The 22,809-nt window shown below is 36.1% G+C and overlaps 12 non-coding genes across 12 annotated transcripts; all 12 read left to right on the top strand.

Moving 5' to 3' along the window:
- Nucleotides 1-733: 733 nt before the first annotated feature.
- On the top strand, nt 734-807 carry TRNAT-AGU (transfer RNA threonine (anticodon AGU)). The gene has a single exon. It is a non-coding gene; the product is annotated as a tRNA-Thr (tRNA).
- A 434-nt stretch (nt 808-1,241) lies between these two features.
- On the top strand, nt 1,242-1,314 carry TRNAT-CGU (transfer RNA threonine (anticodon CGU)). The gene has a single exon. It is a non-coding gene; the product is annotated as a tRNA-Thr (tRNA).
- A 434-nt stretch (nt 1,315-1,748) lies between these two features.
- On the top strand, nt 1,749-1,822 carry TRNAT-AGU (transfer RNA threonine (anticodon AGU)). The gene has a single exon. It is a non-coding gene; the product is annotated as a tRNA-Thr (tRNA).
- A 1,966-nt stretch (nt 1,823-3,788) lies between these two features.
- Nucleotides 3,789-3,862, top strand: TRNAT-AGU (transfer RNA threonine (anticodon AGU)). Its single transcript has one exon. It is a non-coding gene; the product is annotated as a tRNA-Thr (tRNA).
- Nucleotides 3,863-4,300: 438 nt separating this feature from the next.
- Nucleotides 4,301-4,373, top strand: TRNAT-CGU (transfer RNA threonine (anticodon CGU)). The gene has a single exon. It is a non-coding gene; the product is annotated as a tRNA-Thr (tRNA).
- Nucleotides 4,374-14,515: 10,142 nt separating this feature from the next.
- TRNAT-AGU (transfer RNA threonine (anticodon AGU)) lies at nt 14,516-14,589 on the top strand. Its single transcript has one exon. It is a non-coding gene; the product is annotated as a tRNA-Thr (tRNA).
- A 440-nt stretch (nt 14,590-15,029) lies between these two features.
- On the top strand, nt 15,030-15,102 carry TRNAT-CGU (transfer RNA threonine (anticodon CGU)). The gene has a single exon. It is a non-coding gene; the product is annotated as a tRNA-Thr (tRNA).
- A 1,966-nt stretch (nt 15,103-17,068) lies between these two features.
- On the top strand, nt 17,069-17,141 carry TRNAT-CGU (transfer RNA threonine (anticodon CGU)). Its single transcript has one exon. It is a non-coding gene; the product is annotated as a tRNA-Thr (tRNA).
- Nucleotides 17,142-18,075: 934 nt separating this feature from the next.
- On the top strand, nt 18,076-18,148 carry TRNAT-CGU (transfer RNA threonine (anticodon CGU)). Its single transcript has one exon. It is a non-coding gene; the product is annotated as a tRNA-Thr (tRNA).
- Nucleotides 18,149-19,601: 1,453 nt separating this feature from the next.
- TRNAT-AGU (transfer RNA threonine (anticodon AGU)) lies at nt 19,602-19,675 on the top strand. Its single transcript has one exon. It is a non-coding gene; the product is annotated as a tRNA-Thr (tRNA).
- A 440-nt stretch (nt 19,676-20,115) lies between these two features.
- On the top strand, nt 20,116-20,188 carry TRNAT-CGU (transfer RNA threonine (anticodon CGU)). The gene has a single exon. It is a non-coding gene; the product is annotated as a tRNA-Thr (tRNA).
- Nucleotides 20,189-21,135: 947 nt separating this feature from the next.
- TRNAT-CGU (transfer RNA threonine (anticodon CGU)) lies at nt 21,136-21,208 on the top strand. The gene has a single exon. It is a non-coding gene; the product is annotated as a tRNA-Thr (tRNA).
- The last annotated feature ends 1,601 nt before the right edge of the window (nt 21,209-22,809 follow it).

Raw genomic sequence — 22,809 nt, 5'->3', positions numbered from 1 at the left:
TTTGAGCAATATTGATGAATATATGTAAAACACTTATTTATGAACTATTCAAAATATGGGATTGAGTTTAAAATGTGTTCTTTTGTAATACAACATAGCTATTCTTGTTTACAGATTAGGAATCCTTGCTTGTTTAACATTAGAATACATATTAAGACACTTTAACACAGGCACAGAATTTGATCATCAATACTAAATTAATGATCCCTTCTGTATCACTAAAATAGGTGCTTTGGCTAAGTGGTTAAAGCGCCTGTCTCGTAAACAGGAAATCCTGAGTTCAAATCTAAGCAGCACCTTATTATTTGTCCTTACATGTAAAAATAATTTTCATCACGCAAATGTTTAATACATTTTAAAAAGAAAATTGTTGTTCTGTGAACATTAGAATGGGTCATCTTAAATTGAAAAACAAAAAAACGTGGTATTGTGAAGATTTTCAAAGTAATGCTTTGAATGAAAAAGGGAAAAAAGAGTGACAAAAAGCAAAATAGAGATAAAAAATCATTCTAGAGTTGAATTCAAGTAATGCATTCTTAAAGAAGGCAAGATTAAAACATTTATGAACAAGATAAGCAATATATCAATGAGGTGTTTATGAATAGGATCAGTATCCTCGTCTAAAGTAGTTGAGTAGAGCATTTTCTGAACTGAGAAATGATTATGAAAGTGAAATACTCAGGATTCTCTTGAACACCATATGGCAAACTGTTCCTTAAAGCATTTTCAAGAGGGTGCTGTGGCTTAGCTGGTTAAAGCGCCTGTCTAGTAAACAGGAGATCCTGAGTTCAAATCTCAGCAGTGCCTTGCTTTCCTCATTCTTAAATAAAAAACAATTTTTATTAAGTCGTCCTGCAATTCAATTAGAAAAGTCTGATTTATCTTTCGGTTGAACAGATCATCTTAAACCTAATAAAAACTGAAAGTGTTTTCAATATTATAGTAACAATACTGTGATTGCAAAAATCAAAAAGGAATTTTAATGAGCAAGAGGCAGATGAAATATAACCCTAGATTTGAGCAATATTGATGAATATATGTAAAACACTTATTTATGAACTATTCAAAATATGGGATTGAGTTTAAAATGTGTTCTTTTGTAATACAACATAGCTATTCTTGTTTAAAGATTAGGAATCCTTGCTTGTTTAACATTAGAATACATATTAAGACACTTTAACACAGGCACAGAATTTGATCACCAATACTAAATTAATGATCCCTTCTGTATCACTAAAATAGGTGCTGTGGCTAAGTGGTTAAAGCGCCTGTCTCGTAAACAGGAAATCCTGAGTTCAAATCTCAGCAGCACCTTATTATTGGTCCTTACATGTAAAAATAATTTTCATCACGCAAATGTTTAATACATTTTAAAAAGAAAAGTGTTGTTCTGTGAACATTAGAATGGGTCATCTTAAATTGAAAAACTAAAAAACGTGGTATTGTGAAGATTTTCAAAGTAATGCTTTGAATGAAAAAGGGAAAAAAGAGTGACAAAGAGCAAAATAGAGATAAAAAATCATTCTAGAGTTGAAATCAAGTAATGCATTCTTAAAGAAGGCATAATTAAAACATTTATGAACAGGATAAGCAATATATCAATGAGGTGTTTATGAATAGGATCAGTATCCTCGTCTAAAGTAGTTGAGTAGAGCGTTTTCTGAACTGAGAAATGATTATGAAAGGGAAAAACTCAGGATTCTCTTGAACACCATATGGCAAACTGTTCTTTAAAGCATTTTCAAGAAGGTGCTGTGGCTTAGCCGGTTAAAGCGCCTGTCTAGTAAACAGGAGATCCTGAGTTCAAATCTCAGCAGTGCCTTGCTTTCCACATTCTTAAATAAAAATCTATTTTCATTAATTCGTCCTGCGATTCAATTATATTAGAAAAGTCTGATTTATCTTTTGGGTTGAACAGACCATCTTAAACCTAATAAAAACTGAAAGTGATTTCAATATTATAGTAACAATACTGTGATTGCAAAATCAAAAAGGTATTTCAATGAGCAAGAGGCAGATGAAATACAACCCTAGATTTGAGCAATATTGATGAATATATGTAAAACACTTATTTATGAACTATTCAAAATATGGGATTGAGTTTAAAATGTGTTCTTTTGTAATACAACATAGCTATTCTTGTTTACAGATTAGGAATACTTGCTTGTTTAACATTAGAATACATATTAAGACACTTTAACACAGGCACAGAGTTTGATCACCAATACTAAATTAATGATCCCTTCTGTATCACTAAAATCGGTGCTTTGGCTAAGTGGTTAAAGCGCCTGTCTCGTAAACAGGAAATCCTGAGTTTAAATCCAAGCAGCACCTTATTATTTGTCCTTACATGTAAAAATAATTTTCATCACGCAAATGTTTAATAAATTTTAAAAAGAAACGTGTTGTTCTGTGAACATTAGAATGGGTCATCTTAAATTGAAAAACAAAAAAACTTGGTATTGTGAAGATTTTCAAAGTAATGCGTTGAATGAAAAAGGGAAAAAAGAGTGACAAAGAGCAAAATAGAGATAAAAAATCATTCTAGAGTTGAAATCAATTAATGCATTCTTAAAGAAGGCATAATTAAAACATTTATGAACAGGATAAGCAATATATCAATGAGGTGTTTATGAATAGGATCAGTATCCTCGTCTAAAGTAGTTGAGTAGAGCGTTTTCTGAACTGAGAAATGATTATGAAAGTGAAAAACTCAGGATTCTCTTGAACACCATATGGCAAACAGGTTCTTAAAGCATTTTCAAGAGGGTGCTGTGGCTGAGCTTGTTAAAGCGCCTGTCTAGTAAACAGGAGATCCTGAGTTCAAATCTCAGCAGTGCCTTGCTTTCCTCATTCTTATATAAAAAACTATTTTCATTAAGTCGTCCTGCGATTCAATTCAATTAGAAAAGTCTGATTTATCTTTCGGTTGAACAGATCACCTTAAACCTAATAAAAACTGAAAGTGTTTTCAATATTATAGTAACAATACTGTGATTGCAAAAATCAAAAAGGAATTTCAATGAGCAAGAGGCAGATGAAATATAACCCTAGATTTGAGCAATATTGATGAATATATGTAAAACACTTATTTATGAACTATTCAAAATATGGGATTGAGTTTAAAATGTGTTCTTTTGTAATACAACATAGCTATTCTTGTTTACAGATTAGGAATCCTTGCTTGTTTAACATTAGAATACATATTAAGACACTTTAACACAGGCACAGAATTTGATCACCAATACTAAATTAATGATCCCTTCTGTATCACTAAAATAGGTGCTGTGGCTAAGTGGTTAAAGCGCCTGTCTCGTAACCACGAAATCCTGAGTTCAAATCTCAGCAGCACCTTATTATTGGTCCTTACATGTAAAAATAATTTTCATCACGCAAATGTTTAATACATTTTAAAAAGAAAAGTGTTGTTCTGTGAACATTAGAATGGGTCATCTTAAATTAAAAAACTAAAAAACGTGGTATTGTGAAGATTTTCAAAGTAATGCTTTGAATGAAAAAGGGAAAAAAGAGTGACAAAGAGCAAAATAGAGATAAAAAATCATTCTAGAGTTGAAATCAAGTAATGCATTTTTAAAGAAGGCATAATTAAAACATTTATGAACAGGATAAGCAATATATCAATGAGGTGTTTATCAATAGGATCAGTATCCTCGTCTAAAGTAGTTGAGTAGAGCGTTTTCTGAACTGAGAAATGATTATGAAAGTGAAAAACTCAGGATTCTCTTGAACACCATATGGCAAACTGTTCTTTAAAGCATTTTCAAGAGGGTGCTGTGGCTTAGCTGGTTAAAGCGCCTGTCTAGTAAACAGGAGATCCTGAGTTCAAATCTCAGCAGTGCCTTGCTTTCCTCATTCTTAAATAAAAAACAATTTTCATTAATTCGTCCTGCGATTCAATTAAATTCGAAAAGTCTAATTTATCTTTCGGTTGAACAGATCATCTTAAACCTAATAAAAACTGAAAGTGATTTCAATATTATAGTAACAATACTGTGATTGCAAAATCAAAAAGGTATTTCAATGAGCAAGAGGCAGATGAAATATAACCCTAGATTTGAGCAATATTGATGAATATATGTAAAACACTTATTTATGAACTATTCAAAATATGGGATTGAGTTTAAAATGTGTTCTTTTGTAATACAACATAGCTATTCTTGTTTACAGATTAGGAATCCTTGCTTGTTTAACATTAGAATACATATTAAGACACTTTAACACAGGCACAGGATTTGATCACCAATACTAAATTAATGATCCCTTCTGTATCACTAAAATAGGTGCTGTGGCTAAGTGGTTAAAGCGCCTGTCTCGTAACCAGGAAATCCTGAGTTCAAATCTCAGCAGCACCTTATTATTGGTCCTTTCATGTAAAAATAATTTTCATCACGCAAATGTTTAATACATTTTAAAAAGAAAAGTATTGTTATGTGAAAATTAGAATGGGTCATCTTAAATTGAAAAACAAAAAAACGTGGTATTGTGAAGATTTTCAAAGTAATGCTTTGAATGAAAAAGGGAAAAAAGAGTGACAAAGAGCAAAATAGAGATAAAAAATCATTCTAGAGTTGAAATCAATTAATGCATTCTTAAAGAAGGCATAATTAAAACATTTATGAACAGGATAAGCAATATATCAATGAGGTGTTTATGAATAGGATCAGTATCCTCGTCTAAAGTAGTTGAGTAGAGCGTTTTCTGAACTGAGAAATGATTATGAAAGTGAAAAACTCAGGATTCTCTTGAACACCATATGGCAAACTGTTCCTTAAAGCATTTTCAAGAGGGTGCTGTGGCTTAGCTGGTTAAAGCGCCTTTCTAGTAAACAGGAAATCCTGAGTTCAAATCTCAGCAGTGCCTTGCTTTCCTCTTTCTTATATAAAAAACTATTTTCATTAAGTCGTCCTGCGATTCAATTCAATTAGAAAAGTCTGAATTATCTTTCGGTTGAACAGATCATCTTAAACCTAATAAAAACTGAAAGTGTTTTCAATATTATAGTAACAATACTGTGATTGCAAAAATCAAAAAGGAATTTCAATGAGCAAGAGGCAGATGAAATATAACCCTAGATTTGAGCAATATTGATGAACATATGTAAAACAGTTATTTATGAACTATTCAAAATATGGGATTGAGTTTAAAATGTGTTCTTTTGTAATACAACATAGCTATTCTTGTTTACAGATTAGGAATCCTTGCTTGTTTAACATTAGAATACATATTGAGACACTTTAACACAGGCACAGAATTTGATCACTAATACTAAATTAATGATCCCTTCTGTATCACTAAAATAGGTGCTGTGGCTAAGTGGTTAAAGCTAAATACAAGAAAAACCCTACACAAAGAGGGAAAGTGTGGGTAGGGAGGGTCCAAGGGATATGTTTAGAGACCAACTACAGTATGAGTCCCCAATCAACAAACATCATACAAAGAAATACTGTGGGTCTAAGAGTTCTGTGTGAATACCTGATATATTCAATAGAGTGAAACCATCTGGGGTATACCCAAAAAGGTTGAGTTCCCATCACCCACAAAGGTGGCTATTCATCATCTGGGAACCCTGAGCTGAACCAAACAACCAACCACTAGGTAGTTATGGCGGTTATATGGTAGTCCCAGTCGTGGGTGACCAAGGGTAGGGTGAGGGTTTGCAGTGCCAAGAATATAAAAGGAAAAAGTGCTATTAAAAATGGCTATCAAAACACAAACAATTTTATTCTGGTGCTGTCTTGATGCCACTTTAAAAACAGTGTGTGGACAGTATAACAAATAACTGTCAGAGTGGTGGTCTACATGTTTCGGCTATCGGACTATGGAGTCCAAGCTCTCATCAGGACCTTATGCGCTACTGCAAAAACGTGAAAAAGGAAACTTATGTAAATTAGTAGTTGGGATGAATTCCCAATACGACCTGTTTTTGTTAGTCCGTTTCCCTGGAGTTTTGGGGGGGGAAACAAGAACCTAGTTACAATAGAAAAAAGAAAATTCATTCATTTCTGAGCAATATCAGTATCCAACACAGAACACGGCTAGATATAGTATGCTAGCGATCAATTGTACAATACTGGTAGATGTATTGTTTACACAAAATGGTATGCTTATCAAAAGATTGCATATGTACTTACCCGTCAATTTTCGGGTATGTACCTCGCCTCGCCTGGCATCCGCTCAGGACTGGAGGCACCGCTCTATAAAGAAGAGAGTATCAATGCGTAAAGTAAATGACCCCTGGGTGAAGTATCCTATTTAATTACAGTGGGGGGAGGGAGAAAAACTTCCACAAAATGTCGTTTGAAAATGCAACTATGAAGGAATGGCAGAATCACATAGTCTAGTCAAGTCTAATCAGACGGTAAAAACACAGATATGTGTGTGTGCTAGTACATTTAGAAGTGCACTGTAGTGATGGCACCCGATTGGAAGCGGGTAAAAAATGCAAAACGAGGCTTTTAAGTTCACATTAAGTCCCTTGTTTGTCTAACCATAGCGCTCGGTAACTGAAGCGGTGAAAGCTCGGGCTTAATCTAAAAAGACGTGCAGGCGTGCAGTGTCACGTTTAAAAACTCACGCCTCAACTATGGCTCATGTATTTGGTATTAATACAATTTCCAATCGGGTGCCATCACTACAGTGCACTTCTAAATGTACTAGCACACACACATATCTGTGTTTTTACCGTCTGATTAGACTTGACTAGACTATGTGATTCTGCCATTCCTTCATAGTTGCATTTTCAAACGACATTTTGTGGAAGTTTTTCTCCCTCCCCCCACTGTAATTAAATAGGATACTTCACCCAGGGGTCATTTACTTTACGCATTGATACTCTCTTCTTTATAGAGCGGTGCCTCCAGTCCTGAGCGGATGCCAGGCGAGGCGAGGTACATACCCGAAAATTGACGGGTAAGTACATAAGCAATCTTTTGATAAGCATACCATTTTGTGTAAACAATACATCTACCAGTATTGTACAATTGATCGCTAGCATACTATATCTAGCCGTGTTCTGTGTTGGATACTGATATTGCTCAGAAATGAATGAATTTTCTTTTTTCTATTGTAACTAGGTTCTTGTTTCCCCCCCCCAAAACTCCAGGGAAACGGACTAACAAAAACAGGTCGTATTGGGAATTCATCCCAACTACTAATTTACATAAGTTTCCATTTTCACGTTTTTGCAGTAGTGCATAAGGTCCTGATGAGAGCTTGGACTCCATAGTCCGATAGCCGAAACATGTAGACCACCACTCTGACAGTTATTTGTTATACTGTCCACGCACTGTTTTTAAAGTGGCATCAAGACAGCACCAGAATAAAATTGTTTGTGTTTTGATAGCCATTTTTAATAGCACTTTTTCCTTTTATATTCTTGGCACTGCAAACCATCACCCTACCCTTGGTCACCCACGACTGGGACTACCATATAACCGCCATAACTACCTAGTGGTTGGTTGTTTGGTTCAGCTCAGGGTTCCCAGATGATGAATAGCCACCTTTGTGGGTGATGGGAACTCAACCTTTTTGGGTATACCCCAGATGGTTTCACTCTATTGAATATATCAGGTATTCACACAGAACTCTTAGACCCACAGTATTTCTTTGTATGATGTTTGTTGATTGGGGACTCATACTGTAGTTGGTCTCTAAACATATCCCTTGGACCCTCCCTACCCACACTTTCCCTCTTTGTGTAGGGTTTTTCTTGTATTTAGTCTTAGAGCAGCTACGGCTGCGGGTCCTTCACATTTGGGAAGATTCACTACTTTCTCACAACGTTTGGCAATTTTTGAACATGGCAGAACTCACAGGTCTAGCTTTTAATGAAGATATGCTCCAATCGATACCAATCCTAGTATTTTAGACTCTTTACCTTCTGTCACGAGCAACACTCAGGATGATTGGCAATCCTTACTCAGTCTAAAAAACTCCCACTCTCGCACCTTCATTCACGGTGTCATCATGACTGAGTATCTGAGAAACAACAGTGCCCCTATGGGCCTAATAGTGACAAACACTCCCAGACTTTTTCTCTCTGATAAGATATTTCTCAAAGACTGGTCACTAATCGCGTGGCATTGCACACGCGATTGGTTAATTCTCATCATTAACACGGCCAAAAGGGTAGCTGATGCCATACTCATTGAGATTCAAACTTTGGAGGGGCAGATTAAGACTACCATCTCTAGCGCCATTTTCAAAAGAAACATGGAAGAGACAAATAAAACTAATAAAGAACATAAAGACTCGATCCTATTGACCAAAATAGACATATTCAAAAAGGATTTAGCGCGCTTCTCCTTTGAAAAGGTATATCCATACACTAGTGAACAGTACGTTCCACCCGAGTACAATAGAAAAGGTAGAAGATACGGGTCCAATTACTCCTCGTCTGGGTCAGATACCCATTCTACCGACTCAGATTCCCAGAACAATGCACAACCACCAAGGAGAGGTAGAGGACAATCTCGGCCTAGTTTCAGACATAATATGCCAAACCCTTACCAACAAGGAACACCTTGGTAGCCGCCCGCTCCATGGGGCTACCAACCTCCCTTTACCCAGCCACCACTTCCTTTTCCAGCTCAGGCTCCATTCTTTGGCCAACCGCCTTTTTTAGGATCAGGTCGCGGACGAAATCGGGGCAGAAGGAGAGGGTCACCACAGGTACATTGGCAAATGGAGGAACCACAACAACCGAATACCCTCAGCAGGAAGGGACAACCACAACCAGGGACAAGCACGAGCACAACGAATTAGTTGTGAATTTAAGCACCAAAATCTTAACATCTGATGAACAACGAGTCCTTAATAAAGGTTTGGGGTTTGTCCCGACCAACGAAGGAGATCTATTCCAGCTCCGCTGTGAAATGGCTAAATTCTTTAGGAAGATACGCCTTCACTTTTTCTTTAAGGACAAAGACCGTACAACTTCTGCAGATGACTCTCCTGACAGGAATACAGGCCTTAAAATTGCCTCCACTTTCAACCCTCCAGTTCATCTTGTTCGGGACCGCGTAAAAGTATTTGAACAAGCTGTGATCCAAGATATCACCACCTACAATGCCAGAGAAAACAAGGTTTATCATAATCTTTCGAAGAAGGACAAACTTGCCTTAATGGCACTTGCGAAGGACGACTCCATCACGATAAAACCGGCAGATAAAGGCGGAGCAATTGTCATCTTAGATACAGAGACATACCGAACTGAATGCCTGAGACAACTCGATAATCTTGCAGTGTACAAACCGCTCTCTGAAGATCCCACTCCCAGACTCACAAGAGAGATTAAAACCCTCGTTGATGATGCACAAGCTGCTGGCTGGATCACAGAACAAGAATCCCATTTCCTAACTACCAAATACCCGGTCATGCCATACTTTTATGTCTTACCAAAGATCCATAAAGAACAAAGACCACCTCCAGGGCGACCGATAATATCAGGTATAGGCTCTCTATTAGAACCTCTTTCCACTTTTGTGGATTTCTTTTTGCAGCCACTCGTTAAGGAAATGCCGAGTTACCTGCAAGATACTAAAGACGTCCTCCGCCTGCTTCCAGACATTGTTTTTGACACGGAATCGGACATATTGGTGAGCTTCGATGTGGAATCCTTGTACACCTCTATCCCACAAACGGAGACCCTAGAAGCCATAGAGAGTCTTCTAGAGATGAGAAACCTCGACACCATCACACCGGTTCATTTCATTATGGAATGTGCCAGGTTGGCTATGATGGTAAATTTCTTCAGGTTCGAGGAGACAATTTATCTGCAAGTCTCAGGAACATCTATGGGCAGCATTTTCGCGCCGAGCTTAGCCAACCTGTATGTCCATCTTTTCGAACAGCACAATGTACTTAGACAGTCCAATCCATTCAGAGAGCAGATAAAGATATGGAGAAGGTACATTGATGTTATTCTGGTAGTATGGCATGGGTCTGTTGCCTCTCTGTTGGATTTCCATGCATGGCTAAATGAGCAGAATGATTTTTTACGCTTCACGGTAGCCTATGACAAAACTCGACTGCCTTTTTTAGACATTATGATATGCCCTGACCAGGGCAGACTGGGGAGTGAGCTATACAGAAAACCTTCCTCAAAGAACTCTCTTTTGAGTTTTCAAAGTTACCATCCAAGATCTCTCCGGGAAAATCTACCCATAGGACAGTTCCTGCGCATTCGCAGGAATTGTTCTGATCTAACTACTTTCAATCGTCATGCAGAAGATCTATCTAGTCAGCTACAAGATAGACAATACCCAAAGAACTTGGTCAGACGCGCCTGGAAAAGAGCCACCAACAATCATCGTGGGGCACTTCTAGAACCTCCAGTACCTAAACCACCGTTGTTGAGAATGACCTGTGTCAATACATTCAGCACGTGGTCTAACCATGTACAAAAAACGATCAGGAGACATTGGCGGATATTAAACATAGGGAATGAGACTCTACCATCTCCCCTTTTCTCTTTTAAAAGAGGTACCAACCTTAGAGATAATCTAGTACACACAAGACCACGGGTGAAACCCCCCACAACTACTAATACCCTGTGGAACTTGCCACCGGTTCAGGGGCATTTCCCTTGTGGCCAGTGCTCTGTTTGTCCTCAAACCCGGTCCACCAAAACCATTGATATCGGTACCAACTCACCATGGATCCTGAAAAAGCATACAAATTGCAATACAGAAAGGGTGATCTATCTCATAACCTGCCCCTGTTCATTGCGATACGTGGGTATGACCACACGAAAGATCAAAACTCGCATTAACGAACATAAAAGCACTATCAGACGGAATAAACAAGCCACCAAACTCACCAACCATTTTCTGTCTTTGGGGCATAAACCGGAGGATTTGAGATGGGTGATCTTAGAACAACCTTTCATCCCCACTCATGTCACAGACATCAGTAGATTTTTGTTCCTAAAAGAACCATAATGGGTGTTCAAACTCAAGAGTGATCTATTGGGTCTGAACGACGATATCCCATGGTCATCCCTGTAATTTTGTGTGACATCTACACATGATGCACCTTTAAACGTGCTGATCTTTATCATTCTTGCACACAGGACACTACTCATCTTATTTGGAGTGTCCACTATGAGTAAATTGTCAATATCCCCGCCGTAGGGATCTCTGAGTACTATACATCACGCTTAGGTTTTAAATCCCTAATTCAGACATACACGTGTTAATAGATGAAGATTTACCCTATGATAGCCGTTATAGACTGACACCACCTATGGCATTATTAACCAACACCATCGGCTATCACGTGACATCGCACTGTCTACATCCTAAGTGTGACACCATTAGAATATACATAATTATAATTTACGCTAAGTGGCCTTCCGGATAACTGGAATCTTTAATCCTGATAAACACGTGACATCACATTGTCTACATACTGATTGTGATACCATGACAGCGTACATAAGTATGATTTACGTTAAGCGACCGTCTGTACGACTGGCGCCTTGTTGCGCACCAGTTTGCTGTACAAAATACCTTGATTGTACCTTTTCGGCAGACACTTCAATATGTCGCCGAAATACGTCCTACAGAGGAACTATACTAAACAACTACATTACCCAAGTTCCCTTCTGTTGAAAAACAAGACAAGCTTTTCGTCCCTTTGAGCGCCCCGTAGAAAGTGACGAGGCTGGACGCTCATTGGTCTTTATTAGGAAACTCCCCCGGCCGGTCCGCCACCTCCCCTTCCAGCTCAGCTGTTAGCGCGGGGTACCGACGGAGAGGTGAGTCCTACCGCTTTGCCATCCGACTTTCTGACTTTAGAAATTGTATTAATACCAAATACATGAGCCATAGTTGAGGCGTGAGTTTTTAAACGCGACACTGCATGCCTGCACGTCTTTTTAGATTAAGCCCGAGCTTTCACCGCTTCAGTTACCGAGCGCTATGGTTAGACAAACAAGGGACTTAATGTGAACTTAAAAGCCTCGTTTTGCATTTTTTACCCGCTTCCAATCGGGTGCCATCACTACAGTGCACTTCTAAATGTACTAGCACACACACATATCTGTGTTTTTACCGTCTGATTAGACTTGACTAGACTATGTGATTCTGCCATTCCTTCATAGTTGCATTTTCAAACGACATTTTGTGGAAGTTTTTCTCCCTCCCCCCACTGTAATTAAATAGGATACTTCACCCAGGGGTCATTTACTTTACGCATTGATACTCTCTTCTTTATAGAGCGGTGCCTCCAGTCCTGAGCGGATGCCAGGCGAGGCGAGGTACATACCCGAAAATTGACGGGTAAGTACATAAGCAATCTTTTGATAAGCATACCATTTTGTGTAAACAATACATCTACCAGTATCGTACAATTGGTCGCTAGCATACTATATCTAGCCGTGTTCTGTGTTGGATACTGATATTGCTCAGAAATGAATGAATTTTCTTTTTTCTATTGTAACTAGGTTATTGTTTCCCCCCCCAAAACTCCAGGGAAACGGACTAACAAAAACAGGTCGTATTGGGAATTCATCCCAACTACTAATTTACATAAGTTTCCTTGTTCACGTTTTTGCAGTAGCGCATAAGGTCCTGATGAGAGCTTGGACTCCATAGTCCGATAGCCGAAACATGTAGACCACCACTCTGACAGTTATTTGTTATACTGTCCACACACTGTTTTTAAAGTGGCATCAAGACAGCACCAGAATAAAATTGTTTGTGTTTTGATAGCCATTTTTAATAGCACTTTTCCCTTTTATATTCTTGGCACTGCAAACCATCACCCTACCCTTGGTCACCCACGACTGGGACTACCATATAACCGCCATAACTACCTAGTGGTTGGTTGTTTGGTTCAGCTCAGGGTTCCCAGATGATGAATAGCCACCTTTGTGGGTGATGGGAACTCAACCTTTTTGGGTATACCCCAGATGGTTTCACTCTATTGAATATATCAGGTATTCACACAGAACTCTTAGACCCACAGTATTTCTCTGTAAGTGGTTAAAGCGCCTGTCTCGTAAACACGAAATCCTGAGTTCAAATCTCAGCAGCACCTTATTATTGGTCCTTACATGTAAAAATAATTTTCCTCACGCAAATGTTTAATACATTTTAAAAAGAAAAGTGTTGTTCTGTGAACATTAGAATGGGTCATCTTAAATAGAAAATCTAAAAAACTTGGTATTGTGAAGATTTTCAAAGTAATGCTTTGAATGAAAAAGGGAAAAAAGAGTGACAATGAGCAAAATAGAAATAAAAAATCATTCTAGAGTTGAAATCAAGTAATGCATTCTTAAAGAAGGCATAATTAAAACATTTATGAACAGGATAAGCAATATATCAATGAGGTGTTTATCAATAGGATCAGTATCCTCGTCTAAAGTAGTTGAGTAGAGCGTTTTCTGAACTGAGAAATGATTATGAAAGTGAAAAACTCAGGATTCTCTTGAACACCATATGGCAAACTGTTCTTTAGAGCATTTTCAAGAGGGTGCTGTGGCTTAGCTGGTTAAAGGACCTGTCTAGTAAACAGGAGATCCTGAGTTCAAATCTCAGCAGTGCCTTGCTTTCCTCATTCTTAAATAAAAAACTATTTTCATTAAGTCGTCCTGCGATTCAATTAAATTAGAAAAGTCTGATTTATCTTTTGGTTGAACAGATCATCTTAAACCTAATAAAAACTGAAAGTGATTTCAATATTATAGTAACAATACTGTGATTGCAAAATCAAAAAGGTATTTCAATGAGCAAGAGGCAGATGAAATATAACCCTAGATTTGAGCAATATTGATGAATATATGCAAAACACTTATTTATGAACTATTCAAAAGAAGGGATTGAGTTTAAAATGTGTTCTTTTGTAATACAACATAGCTATTTTTGTTTACAGATTAGGAATCCTTGCTTGTTTAACGTTAGAATACATATTAAGACACTTTAACACAGGCACAGAATTTGATCACCAATACTAAATTAATGATCCCTTCTGCACCACTAAAATAGGTGCTTTGGCTAAGTGGTTAAAGCGCCTGTCTCGTAAACAGGAAATCCTGAGTTCAAATCTAAGCAGCACCTTATTATTTGTCTTTACATGTAAAAATAATTTTCATCACGCAAATGTTTAATACATTTTAAAAAGAAAAGTGTTGTTCTGTGAACATTAGAATGGGTCATCTTAAATTGAAAAACCAAAAAACGTGGTATTGTGAAGATTTTCAAAGTAATGCTTTGAATGAAAAAGGGAAAAAAGAGTGACAAAGAGCAAAATAGAGATAAAAAATCATTCTAGAATTGAAATCAATTAATGCATTCTTAAAGAAGGCATAATTAAAACATTTATGAACAGGATAAGCAATATATCAATGAGGTGTTTATGAATAGGATCAGTATCCTCGTCTAAAGTAGTTGAGTAGAGCGTTTTCTGAACTGAGAAATGATTATGAAAGTGAAAAACTCAGGATTCTCTTGAACACCAAATGGCAAACTGTTCCTTAAAGCATTTTCAAGAGGGTGCTGTGGCTTAGCTGGTTAAAGCGCCTGTCTAGTAAACAGGAGATCCTGAGTTCAAATCTCAGCAGTGCCTTGCTTTCCTCATTCTTAAATAAAAAACTATTTTCATTAAGTCGTCCTGCGATTCAATTCAATTAGAAAAGTCTGATTTATCTTTCGGTTGAACAGATCATCTTAAACCTAATAAAAACTCAAAGTGTTTTCAATATTATAGTAACAATACTGTGATTGCAAAAACTCAAAAAGGAATTTCAATGAGCAAGAGGCAGATGAAATATATCCCTAGATTTGAGCAATATTGATGAATATATGTAAAACACTTATTTATGAACTATTCAAAATATGGGATTGAGTTTAAAATTTGTTCTTTTGTAATACAACATAGCTATTCTTGTTTACAGATTAGGAATCCTTGCTTGTTTAACATTAGAATACATATTAAGACACTTTAACACAGGCACAGAATGTGATCACCAATACTAAATTAATTATCCCTTCTGTATCACTAAAATAGGTGCTGTGGCTAAGTGGTTAAAGCGCCTGTCTCGTAAACAGGAAATCCTGAGTTCAAATCTCAGCAGCACCTTATTATTGGTCCTTACATGTAAAAATCATTTTCATCACGCAAATGTTTAATACATTTTAAAAAAAAAAGTGTTGTTCTGTGAACATTAGAATGGGTCATCTTAAATTGAAAAACTAAAAAACGTGGCATTGTGAAGATTTTCAAAGTAATGCTTTGAATGAAAAAGGGAAAAAAGAGTGACAAAGAGCAAAATAGAGATAAAAAATCATTCTAGAGTTGAAATCAAGTAATGCATTCTTAAAGAAGGCATAATTAAAACATTTATGAACAGGATAAGCAATATATCAATGAGGTGTTTATCAATAGGATCAGTATCCTCATCTAAAGTAGTTGAGTAGAGTGTTTTCTGAACTGAGAAATGATTATGAAAGTGAAAAACTCAGGATTCTCTTGAACACCATATGGCAAACTGTTCTTTAAAGCATTTTCAAGAGGGTGCTGTGGCTTAGCTTGTTAAAGCGCATGTCTAGTAAACAGGAGATAAAGAGTTCAAATCTCAGCAGTGCCTTGCTTTCCTCATTCTTAAATAAAAATCTATTTTCATTAATTCGTCCTGCGATTCAATTAAATTAGAAAAGTCTGATTTATCTTTTGGTTGAACAGATCATCTTAAACCTAATAAAAACTGAAAGTGATTTGAATATTATAGTAACAATACTGTGATTGCAAAATCAAAAAGGTATTTCAATGAGCAAGAGGCAGATGAAATATAACCCTAGATTTGAGCAATATTGATGAATATATGCAAAACACTTATTTATGAACTATTCAAAAGATGGGATTGAGTTTAAAATGTGTTCTTTTGTAATACAACATAGCTATTTTTGTTTACAGATTAGGAATCCTTGCTTGTTTAACATTAGAATACATATTAAGACACTTTAACACAGGCAAAGAATTTGATCACCAATAATAAATTAATGATCCCTTCTGCACCACTAAAATAGGTGCTTTGGCTAAGTGGTTAAAGCGCCTGTCTCGTAAACAGGAAATCCTGAGTTCAAATCTAAGCAGCACCTTATTATTTGTCTTTACATGTAAAAATAATTTTCATCACGCAAATGTTTAATACATTTTAAAAAGAAAAGTGTTGTTCTGTGAACATTAGAATGGGTCATCTTAAATTGAAAAACAAAAAAACGTGGTATTGTGAAGATTTTCAAAGTAATGCTTTGAATGAAAAAGGGAAAAAAGAGTGACAAAGAGCAAAATAGAGATAAAAAATCATTCTAGAGTTGAAATCAATTAATGCATTCTTAAAGAAGGCATAATTAAAACATTTATGAACAGGATAAGCAATATATCAATGAGGTGTTTATCAATAGGATCAGTATCCTCGTCTAAAGTAGTTGAGTAGAGCGTTTTCTGAACTGAGAAATGATTATGAAAGTGAAAAACTTAGGATTCTCTTGAACACCATATGGCAAACTGTTCCTTAAAGCGTTTTCAAGAGGGTGCTGTTGCTTAGCTGGTTAAAGCGCCTGTCTAGTAAACAGGAGATCCTGAGTTCAAATCTCAGCAGTGCCTTGCTTTCCTCATTCTTACATAAAAAACTATTTTCATTAAGTCGTCCTGCGATTCAATTCAATTAGAAAAGTCTGATTTATCTTTCGGTTGAACAGATCATCTTAAACCTAATAAAAACTGAAAGTGTTTTCAATATTATAGTAACAATACTGTGATTGCAAAAATCAAAAAGGAATTTCAATGAGCAAGAGGCAGATGAAATATAACCCTAGATTTGAGCAATATTGATGAATATATGTAAAACACTTATTTATGAACTATTCAAAATATGGGATTGAGTTTAAAATGTGTTCTTTTGTAATACAACATAGCTATTCTTGTTTACAGATTAGGAATCCTTGCTTGTTTAACATTAGAATACATATTAAGACACTTTAACACAGGCACAGAATTTGATCACCAATACTAAATTAATGATACCTTCTGTATCACTAAAGTAGGTGCTGTGGCTAAGTGGTTAAAGCGCCTGTCTCGTAAACTGGAAATCCTGAGTTCAAATCTCAGCAGCACCTTATTATTGGTCCTTACATGTAAAAATAATTTTCATCACGCAAATGTTTAATACATTTTAAAAAGAAAAGTGTTGTTCTGTGAACATTAGAATGGGTCATCTTAAATTGAAAAACAAAAAAACGTGGTATTGTGAAGATTTTCAAAGTAATGCTTTGAATGAAAAAGGGAAAAAAGAGTGACAACGAGCAAAATAGAGATAAAAAATCATTCTAGAGTTGAAATCATGTAATGCATTCTTAAAGAAGGCATAATTAAAACATTTATGAACAGGATAATGAGGTGTTTATCAATAGGATCAGTATCCTCGTCTAAAGTAGTTGAGTAGAGCGTTTTCTGAACTGAGAAATGATTATGAAAGTGAAAAACTCAGGATTCTCTTGAACACCATATGGCAAACTGTTCTATAAAGCATTTTCAATAGGGTGCTGTGGCTTAGCTGGTTAAAGGGCCTGTCTAGTAAACAGGAGATCCTGAGTTCAAATCTCAGCAGTGCCTTGCTTTCCTCATTCTTAAATAAAAAACTATTTTCATTAAGTCGTCCTGCGATTCAATTAAATTAGAAAAGTCTGATTTATCTTTTGGTTGAACAGATCATCTTAAACCTAATAAAAACTGAAAGTGATTTCAATATTATAGTAACAATACTGTGATTGCAAAATCAAAAAGGTATTTCAATGAGCAAGAGGCAGATGAAATATAACCCTAGATTTGAGCAATATTGATGAATATATGCAAAACACTTATTTATGAACTATTCAAAAGATGGGATTGAGTTTAAAATGTGTTCTTTTGTAATACAACATAGCTATTTTTGTTTACAGATTAGGAATCCTTGCTTGTTTAACGTTAGAATACATATTAAGACACTTTAACACAGGCACAGAATTTGATCACCAATACTAAATTAATGATCCCTTCTGCACCACTAAAATAGGTGCTTTGGCTAAGTGGTTAAAGCGCCTGTCTCGTAAACAGGAAATCCTGAGTTCAAATCTCAGCAGCACCTTATTATTGGTCCTTACATGTAAAAATCATTTTCATCACGCAAATGTTTAATACATTTTAAAAAGAAAAGTGTTGTTCTGTGAACATTAGAATGGGTCATCTTAAATTGAAAAACTAAAAAACGTGGCATTGTGAAGATTTTCAAAGTAATGCTTTGAATGAAAAAGGGAAAAAAGAGTGACAAAGAGCAAAATAGAGATAAAAAATCATTCTAGAGTTGAAATCAAGTAATGCATTCTTAAAGAAGGCATAATTAAAACATTTATGAACAGGATAAGCAATATATCAATGAGGTGTTTATCAATAGGATCAGTATCCTCATCTAAAGTAGTTGAGTAGAGTGTTTTCTGAACTGAGAAATGATTATGAAAGTGAAAAACTCAGGATTCTCTTGAACACCATATGGCAAACTGTTCTTTAAAGCATTTTCAAGAGGGTGCTGTGGCTTAGCTTGTTAAAGCGCATGTCTAGTAAACAGGAGATACTGAGTTCAAATCTCAGCAGTGCCTTGCTTTCCTCATTCTTAAATAAAAATCTATTTTCATTAATTCGTCCTGCGATTCAATTAAATTAGAAAAGTCTGATTTATCTTTTGGTTGAACAGATCATCTTAAACCTAATAAAAACTGAAAGTGATTTGAATATTATAGTAACAATACTGTGATTGCAAAATCAAAAAGGTATTTCAATGAGCAAGAGGCAGATGAAATATAACCCTAGATTTGAGCAATATTGATGAATATATGCAAAACACTTATTTATGAACTATTCAAAAGATGGGATTGAGTTTAAAATGTGTTCTTTTGTAATACAACATAGCTATTTTTGTTTACAGATTAGGAATCCTTGCTTGTTTAACATTAGAATACATATTAAGACACTTTAACACAGGCACAGAATTTGATCACCAATACTAAATTAATGATCCCTTCTGCACCACTAAAATAGGTGCTTTGGCTAAGTGGTTAAAGCGCCTGTCTCGTAAACAGGAAATCCTGAGTTCAAATCTAAGCAGCACCTTATTATTTGTCTTTACATGTAAAAATAATTTTCATCACGCAAATGTTTAATACATTTTAAAAAGAAAAGTGTTGTTCTGTGAACATTAGAATGGGTCATCTTAAATTGAAAAACAAAAAAACGTGGTATTGTGAAGATTTTCAAAGTAATGCTTTGAATGAAAAAGGGAAAAAAGAGTGACAAAGAGCAAAATAGAGATTAAAAATCATTCTAGAGTTGAAATCAATTAATGCATTCTTAAAGAAGGCATAATTAAAACATTTATGAACAGGATAAGCAATATATCAATGAGGTGTTTATGAATAGGATCAGTATCCTCGTCTAAAGTAGTTGAGTAGAGCGTTTTCTGAACTGAGAAATGATTATGAAAGTGAAAAACTCAGGATTCTCTTGAACACCAAATGGCAAACTGTTCCTTAAAGCATTTTCAAGAGGGTGCTGTGGCTTAGCTGGTTAAAGCGCCTGTCTAGTAAACAGGAGATCCTGAGTTCAAATCTCAGCAGTGCCTTGCTTTCCTCATTCTTAAATAAAAAACTATTTTCATTAAGTCGTCCTGCGATTCAATTCAATTAGAAAAGTCTGATTTATCTTTCGGTTGAACAGATCATCTTAAACCTAATAAAAACTGAAAGTGTTTTCAATATTATAGTAACAATACTGTGATTGCAAAAACTCAAAAAGGAATTTCAATGAGCAAGAGGCAGATGAAATATAACCCTAGATTTGAGCAATATTGATGAATATATGTAAAACACTTATTTATGAACTATTTAAAATATGGGATTGAGTTTAAAATGTGTTCTTTTGTAATACAACATAGCTATTCTTGTTTACAGATTAGGAATCCTTGCTTGTTTAACATTAGAATACATATTAAGACACTTTAACACAGGCACAGAATTTGATCACCAATACTAAATTAATGATACCTTCTGTATCACTAAAATAGGTGCTGTGGCTAAGTGGTTAAAGCGCCTGTCTCGTAAACTGGAAATCCTGAGTTCAAATCTCAGCAGCACCTTATTATTGGTCCTTACATGTAAAAATAATTTTCATCACGGAAATGTTTAATACATTTTAAAAAGAAAAGTGTTGTTCTGTGAACATTAGAATGGGTCATCTTAAATTGAAAAACAAAAAAACGTGGTATTGTGAAGATTTTCAAAGTAATTCTTTGAATGAAAAAGGGAAAAAAGAGTGACAACGAGCAAAATAGAGATAAAAAATCATTCTAGAGTTGAAATCAAGTAATGCATTCTTAAAGAAGGCATAATTAAAACATTTATGAACAGGATAAGCAATATATCAATGAGGTGTTTATCAATAGGATCAGTATCCTCGTCTAAAGTAGTTGAGTAGAGCGTTTTCTGAACTGAGAAATGATTATGAAAGTGAAAAACTCAGGATTCTCTTGAACACCATATGGCAAACTGTTCTTTAAAGCATTTTCAAGAGGGTGCTGTGGCTTAGCTGGTTAAAGCGCCTGTCTAGTAAACAGGAGATCCTGAGTTTAAATCTCAGCAGTGCCTTGCTTTCCTCATTCTTATATAAAAAACTATTTTCATTAAGTCGTCCTGCGATTCAATTCAATTAGAAAAGTCTGATTTATCTTTCGGTTGAACAGATCATCTTAAACCTAATAAAAACTGAAAGTGTTTTCAATATTATAGTAACAATACTGTGATTGCAAAAATCAAAAAGGAATTTCAATGAGCAAGAGGCAGATGAAATATAACCCTAGATTTGAGCAATATTGATGAATATATGTAAAACACTTATTTATGAACTATTCAAAATATGGGATTGAGTTTAAAATGTGTTCTTTTGTAATACAACATAGCTATTCTTGTTTACAGATTAGGAATCCTTGATTGTTTAACATTAGAATACATATTAAGACACTTTAACACAGGCACAGAATTTGATCACCAATACTAAATTAATGATCCCTTCTGTATCACTAAAAAAGGTGCTGTGGCTAAGTGGTTAAAGCGCCTGTCTCGTAAACAGGAAATCCTGAGTTCAAATCTCAGCAGCACCTTATTATTGGTCCTTACATGTAAAAATAATTTTCATCACGCAAATGTTTAATACATTTTAAAAAGAAAAGTGTTGTTCTGTGAACATTAGAATGGGTCATCTTAAATTGAAAAACAAAAAAACGTGGTATTGTGAAGATTTTCAAAGTAATGCTTTGAATGAAAAAGGGAAAAAAGACTGACAACGAGCAAAATAGAGATAAAAAATCATTCTAGAGTTGAAATCAAGTAATGCATTCTTAAAGAAGGCATGATTAAAACATTTATGAACAAGATAAGCAATATATCAATGAGGTGTTTATCAATAGGATCAGTATCCTCGTCTAAAGTAGTTGAGTAGAGCGTTTTCTGAACTGAGAAATGATTATGAAAGTGAAAAACTCAGGATTCTCTTGAACACCATATGGCAAACTGTTCTATAAAGCATTTTCAATAGGGTGCTGTGTGTCAAGTTCCCAACTTCTTCACGGAGACAGAACGATGAGAGTTCCCAACGCCCACTCCCCAGAACCCACTGCAACTCAGGCAGCTGTTCCAGGAAGGGGGAAAGGGGAATTGGACAGAGAAGAGACACTCCGACTACTCCTGGACTTCCTCCACCTGCCTGCCAAGTCTTCGTTTGGTTATTCTATTGGCTGGAATTGGAGTTCACCTAATGCACACAGGAGATAACACCTTGGTAACACTTAAACATAAATATATATTTCCATTCACTGTAGGACTTGTTCTAAACCCTTTTCTTTACCCTACCAGGTTCTGACGGAGTCTTGCTTCTCTTCTTTCACTCAGTAGCCTCAGTTATATTGGGACTGAAGACTCCTAATACACACAAGGGTAAATATCTGGGGTTAACACATTGCCTTTCCCTCCCCGCATCAATGACTAATTTTACCTCACAATTCCCACCTGCTATATGCCAGTAGGCTATTGTAGAATATGACTTGGTGAGCAGTTAGTCGGTTGAAGGCAAATTGACTTTATCCCTGCAGATAGCTCAGTTCCTCATAAAGAGTAATGAAGGAGATGTTCACTGTTACAGGTTCTTTTGATGCGCGCAAAAGGGAACAAGGAAGGAAAAATAGGTAGGAGTGAACAGGAAAAGCGCTAGGACAGTGGGGTTCAACTTTTCATTGAGTCACAGTCAAATGACGAACGGGAATCCTGAGACCGGAACAGTCTTACTTGTGATGCAGGAAATGGTGTCCTCACCGAAGACTTCTCAGTATTCTTCTAAGCTGAAGGAACTCTGGAAGGGTCGAGGATGAAGAGCTGAAGTCCAACTACTAGATACTGCCGTATCTTACCACATAGAAGGTAACTCCGACACCCTTCCTGAAGTGGCACTATGGAAGCCAAAACGTCCGACTGACTGGACGTAACACTGCAGGATAACTCTAGAAGTCTGACATGAGAGAATTACTTCCCACGGCAGCGAACTTACGAGACTCTCTCAGAACAACCACTCGTCTCCTCATACAAATTGAAGTGCGCAGATTCGCGCGCCGACTCGCGACTCGGCACCTAAAGTCTCGCGATAACTTAGACTCCCATAGACCCAATGCCGCGTAATGGGAAACCAAGCGGCCATCTTAAAACGTGCAAC

The sequence above is a fragment of the Triturus cristatus genome, chromosome 8 (assembly GCF_964204655.1).
Source record: "Triturus cristatus chromosome 8, aTriCri1.1, whole genome shotgun sequence".
Classification (NCBI taxonomy): domain Eukaryota; kingdom Metazoa; phylum Chordata; class Amphibia; order Caudata; family Salamandridae; genus Triturus; species Triturus cristatus.
Note: the sequence above shows the minus strand (reverse complement) of the source record. Positions and strands in the feature narration are given on the sequence as shown.